Below are 6604 nucleotides of genomic sequence, written 5' to 3'. Positions count from 1 at the left end.
AAAGCTCACATAAATACTGTCCATTCATTTAAGTTTGATTTAACAACCATGTTTTCGGCTCGGCGTATTTGGTATAAATAACATGGTTCACAAACTTCGTGGTATTCCACATTCACTAAATAGGACGTGCTGGTGTAGCATTACATATACTTGCTCAGAGCCCGCATGTATATCTGCCAAGCTCAAGGGGTACAACACAGCTTTGCATTTGTTATCAACTGAGTCTATAAATGCCGGTTTCAATTTATTAAAATGGTTATCCATAAAACACATATCTTTAGACGATCTATATTGTTATTTGCTACTATATTCCATAAATGTCAATACGTCATACAATATAATTTATTCATTTGTACTCACCTTTGGAAGTTAAGTTGATTGATACTTTATTGATTGAGTTGAAGGCCATGAAAAATGTATTTGTACCGATAGATTCATTTGAAAAGCTAATGATTGTCAAATATAGGTCCGATATAAATGTACCAATTACATTTATTTTAAGATAGTACATTGAAGCGTGTGTTACTGTAGGCAATCCAAACACAGAATCAGCTACGCGTACTCCAGTTTTGTGAAAAACAATGCATTCATTGTCTGGTATGTTGCAAACATACCACGAATGGTAACGTTAGTTCCTTAATCGACAAGGCTTGATTCCGAGGTCAATGATATATGGCATGAGCTTGCATCTGAAATGTAAATACAACAAATTTATTATTACTTATATTCATCCCAGAATAAATAAAGAGTGCTTACTTTCATCGAAAATTATATTAATGTACAAGTATGTTATGTCAAGATTTAATATCTCGTTTTTAAACCGGTGTTTACTATAATTTTATGAATCTTCTTTAATTTGCATTGCGCTCATTCGAAACAATTTAAACAAAAAACAAAAACACAAACAGCATTATGTAAATAAGAAAAAAATGACGCGTTGCATTTCGAAAACGGAATACCCGTTTGAAAGTCCTTAAATGGGTTTAGCACAACAAAAATAAGAGCGGACCTCTATTATTATAATATATCAATTATTTAATTTATGAAAATGACATTGTGGCACCTATCAACGAATTAAAATGAATGACATTCATCGTATATTTTGTTCTTGTCGATAACATAATTCCATGTTGACAACGTTAGATAACATTAGGTTACATACATACAAATATATGTCTCACTGTTGTGAAAATTTAACACAAAAACTAAATGTTCCTTTAACAAAAAATCAACTTCACAATGGCACTTATTGTAATCATATTATACACATGTGAAAGTTAAATTTAATAACTTTCAACACGCATTGGCATACATCACCGCATTTTACGTGTATTGCATTTCCCAATATTATGATCTAAATTGATAGCGTGTATTAACCATATAAAACTTATTTTCTAACTGTTTAGTAGACGTATACATAATAAAGAGGAATCGGAATGTTCAAACAATTAATCAAACGATGTTTATTCATGAAATAAAATTCAACACGAGTTTACGCCAAAACCATAAAGTTTACTTGTACTTGATGCAGAATATAAACATGCGTAACTGTGTCGTATGAACGAAATCTGCAAACAATAGTGAGGATTTACCAACGGTGCAGCTATCGCCTGTACATCAAATACTTAAAGAAAGAGTGTTCACACGAAACGTATCTGCACTTGTATTCAACTCTAAATTCGTTGATGCTTATTGATAACACCAATTCTTTAAAAGATTTATTCTAGTTTTGTATTAATCAATGTTTTTTTGTTAAACTATGTTAATCGCTTAAGTCATTTTTATATAGTGTTAAGAATCTATTGTCTTTCATTGTATATCGGCAACTTGCTTTTAACGTGTTAAACACATTTCTCACCTATAAATGTTTCTTGAAGTGAATTACTCACTAATTTTCATTTTTTATCATTATTGTGTCAATCAAATTAGATAAGTATAAATATGTTCAATTAACACTTATTAACATACTCACCGTTGTTCACTATCCATATGTAAATGACAATTACATAGATTATCATGTTTGTTTTGTACATATATCACCCCTTGCAGTGGCAATACACTACCTTTATACGAAAGGCAAGCAAATAAAAGAGGAAGTTTAAACATCGTATCCGACTTAAAGCGGGTATATACGATTTTTTATATGTGTTTAATTGTAATATATTGATAAAATATGTTACAATAACACAAAATAGGCAAGAAAAATTATACATTAAAGCCGAATTTCATAAAATGCAGCAAAGACAAATTAGCGCCCCGAGCCGATAGTGACGAATATATTTTCCTACAATAACCGAAGCATTCGTCTTTGTATTATAAACCGTTAAACTACGAGGGGTGTTCCAGAAGTTCGTAGCTTTTCGCTATAACTTATTAGTTTGCTGGTAAAAGTCAATGAAATTAACATATTATACAAACCAATTATCACGGACTTTATATATAAGCTAAACATGCATGAATTCCATAAAGCGCGTTTGAAACGCGTTGCCATAGAGACCTCAGTAACGACATGCGGCGCACGCGTGTATTTTATTATAAGTATGAGCGTTACGCGAATTTAAATTTGGTTTAAATGTCGTTGATAAACAGAATTTACGGCAAATTTCACGTTACAGCGCCTAGATCCTCCTTACAGCCCGGATTTGGCCCCTATGTACTTTCGCGTCTTCCCGGAAGTTAAATCACAGTTGCGCGGTATTCGCTTTGCAAGTAAACAGTTGCAGCAAAGCGAATCGTGTCGTCTTTTGACGCTGACTGGTATAGAGGCACTTTTGACAAGTGGATTTCCCGACACATTAAGTGCATTCGCGTTGGTGGTGATTGTGTGGAAAAGATTTGACAGTTGTTAACTTCATAACGTCATTGACGTTGAACAGAAACGTTACACGTGCGTCGGTGTGCGCATTGTGCACATGTTTAAATCTCTGATATATATTTATTGTTTTATGTATTTCCATGATATTTGGAGAGTAGATTTGGAAAGGACGAAATATTCTTAACATGCTATTTGTTTGTCCATTTATGTTACCAAATGAAAGTAATAGCGAAAATCTACGAACTTCTGGAACACCCCTCGTAAGTTTAGATGCACATCGTACATGTATGGTATACATGCTGGCGAATTCGGCTGTACAGCCTTTTTCAGTTTCAGAATTAAATATCTGGCTTATTTCGCATTTTTCGACACATGTTCTTCTTAACTTTTATTTTAATTTATATTGAAATATATATATAATAATTTTTTTACATAGTTTATATAAATTCATAAATATTTGACAAAATCGTATATACCCGCTTTAAAGACAATACTCGGCTTGCAATCGCTGATTATATTCATACACAAATATGAATTCACCGACGATAATATTCAAACTCATGTTTGTGTCACAAAGGAGTTTTAAAATAATCATATCAACACATGTCTTCTTGTTATTTATAAAACTATGCATTCAAATTCAAGTTAATATATTTTAACTTTTATGGTAAAGAACCCAAATAAAACAGTTGTTGAATTTAACTTATACAATTAATACTATTATAATGTACATAGATATTTTTGATTTTGAAAGTCTCGACAAACACCGGCATAAAATTCTGTAATATTTCGGGAAGTATTATTTACACGTCACATCCACAAAGGTTAATGGCACATATATCATTTTATTAATTGATGTATATATGTAATTATATTCAAACTTTAATCAACATATAATCATAAGGCACAATTATCAGGAAAATGGTTTCGTTTATAGTTTTAAAACTACTACCGTAATTGTATACACTAAGCATATAATGGCTTGGCAGAACAAAATGCGATTATAGAATACCAACAAAGCATGATTTCTATTACTTTAACTTGACAGCATTCTAAAAATCGAAATCATAAGAGTGATTCAGTTGCAGCTATTATGGTATTTGATTGTTTTCTAAAATAGCATGCAGTATTATTTGAATGTATAATTTACTTGTTAAATATATCATATATATGCTTATCTAAACTTGTTTATCACTGTTGTTTGATGTTTTTTATTTCTTATATTCTGTCTTTAATTGAGGGGATTAAGACTCTAATTTAAAAAATAAGTTTGAAAGGAGCACACCATGTCATATTGTTTTCAATTCAACACTTTTCCCTTTTCGATAATTACCATACGTAATTATCACGATCATTTTTAATTTATACATAAATGAGCTATCCCTTTAACCACGTGACCGGTTCCATCAAGAGATATTTTCATTACTTAAGATATTACAAATACTCGATGTATATTATTTTCGGATGATGTTGCAAGTTGCATCACCTTCAATTGAATGGTACTTTGATTTTCGCCAAATAAGTGGCATGACTTAAATTAAAAGAAAACGGAAATAGTTGTATTTAGAAATGGTGGCCTATGCGGTCATATGAAAGTTGTATCTATAATGAAAATCGTGTAAATGTTACGTCAGTGGGTTATTGTTTACTCCTAAATTAAGTTGGTCCAAGGCTAAAGCTAAGTTGACAATGCAAGCTGAAAAAATCATTCATACGATAAAAAGCTATCAATGCTATTTTAAAGAATTTGATATTTAGTAGTATTTTACATTGTTTGACTCAATGGAAAACCAATCCGTAGATACGGGGCGGACATTTGGAGCCATACCTTTTCTGAAAATATAAAACAAATCCAAACTCAATTTTGCAAATATTTTCTAGGTCTACATAGGTCAGACAACAATTTTAAGAGGAGGTTGGTAGATTACAATTATGTGTAGACTATCATTTCAAGTGTGTTAACTACTGGTGTAAACTTATTGACATGACATTGCATAGATACCCCCCCCCCCCCCCCCGCAAAAAACTGTTATAATATGTTGCAATGCCAGGATGAAATCGAAAAGACCAATTGGGCTACTTCTGTTAAAAAATCTTGTACTGAATTATGGTTTTGGTTATATCTGGGTTTATCAGGATGTTTGTAATGTTGATATATTTTTACAACTTCTAAAAATCGCCTTATTTGTTGTAACACTAAAAAATGGACAGGCAGTTAATTTGACTCGTCAATATGTGAAACATCTAGAATGTATAAATCACTGCTTGAACCCGAACAATATTTGTCGCTTAAAATATCATTTTAATATAGAAAAACACTTGCAAAGTTAAGATGTCACAACCACAAGTTTCTTATTGAAACTGGACGAAATCTTGGTATAGATCATGATCTGAGATATTGTACACATTGTCTAAATGTAGAAAACACTTGTTTCATTGAAAACGAATTTCATGTATTGTTTCATTGTTCTAAATTTCATGAAGAACGAAGCATGCACCTTTTTTCTTGGTATAGTGGAAACAGAAATGAAATTGAGTTTATTAATCTGATAAAAACGACACATGAGCAAAAATAGAATAAAACTGCATTATTATTGTATTATTAATGCCGAAAGCATAAGTATTGAACTATTCACAACTCATACATGTATAATGTAACATGTCTTGTATATTGTATTTTTGGCCGGTCGACTTAAATTACGAAATAAACTGTATTGTCTGTTTTCTTGTCTATCTTAACATTGAAACTTAGTTTACATATCTATTACCATATAACAAATATATACTAATAAAATACATACTTAAATGTTTTCATATAAATATATGTTGTTTTTTTAAGTTTTGCTTCTATGTCGCTAAATAATTATTTTGTTTGTTGGGTTGCCTTGTTTTTCTAAATAATGGATGGAATTGTCACTGGAATATCGATGTTGTTGAAGAAAAAAAAATTCCTACAGTGAATCAATAACCGATTGTATATTTTTGCTCACTTTACATATATATCATCAAAACAAATATATAACACCGTAGAGCATATACCAAATAACGATCATTAAAAACAATGATCAGACGTTAACAAGTATTAAGAACATACGTTTCATTCGATTACTTATTAATTATCTAATCTTCGCCTGTCGTCCCGTCTGGGATATAGGCCGCCAACCAGCTTCCTCCGGGCGAGTCTCTCCTGCTGGCCCCTGTTTGGCGCATATGCTTAGAATCTGCATCCAGGTACCGGCGCCAGGTGTTTCTAGGCCGTCCTCCCTGCCTTTTCCCTTGGGAGTTCCATGTAAGAGATTGCCTCGTCGTATTGGATTCCGGCTTGCTAAGGGTGTTGCCTATCCACCGCCAACGTCTCTGAAGAATGTCTTTTTCAACTTGATGCTGCTTTGTTCTTCTCCATCATTCTTCGTTTGAGATATTGTCTGGCCATCGGAATTTTTTTGAGGTAGGTGTTAATGCAGACCTGTATTTCCTTTATAGGTGTGACGATGGTTCGCCAGGTTTCTGCTCCATAGAGGAGTGTTTGCTTCACAATGGTAAAGAAGAGCCTAATCTTGGTGGTGATGCCAATTGCGATGGATCCCCAGATGTTCTTCAGCTGCTCGTACTTTAACCGGTGCGGGTTCCTAGATCTGCATCCGTTCCTTTCTGGTCGTCCAGAATGCTGCCACGATAAGTGACGTTGTTTACCTCCCCAGAGCCACGCTTTGGACAGTGATGGGTGTGTTGTTGGATGCGTTGGTCTTGAACACCTTGCTCTTCAATCCGTTGATGATGTGGCCACGT

Source organism: Dreissena polymorpha, chromosome 6 (genome assembly GCF_020536995.1).
Source record: "Dreissena polymorpha isolate Duluth1 chromosome 6, UMN_Dpol_1.0, whole genome shotgun sequence".
Lineage (NCBI taxonomy): Eukaryota > Metazoa > Mollusca > Bivalvia > Myida > Dreissenidae > Dreissena > Dreissena polymorpha.
Note: the sequence above shows the minus strand (reverse complement) of the source record.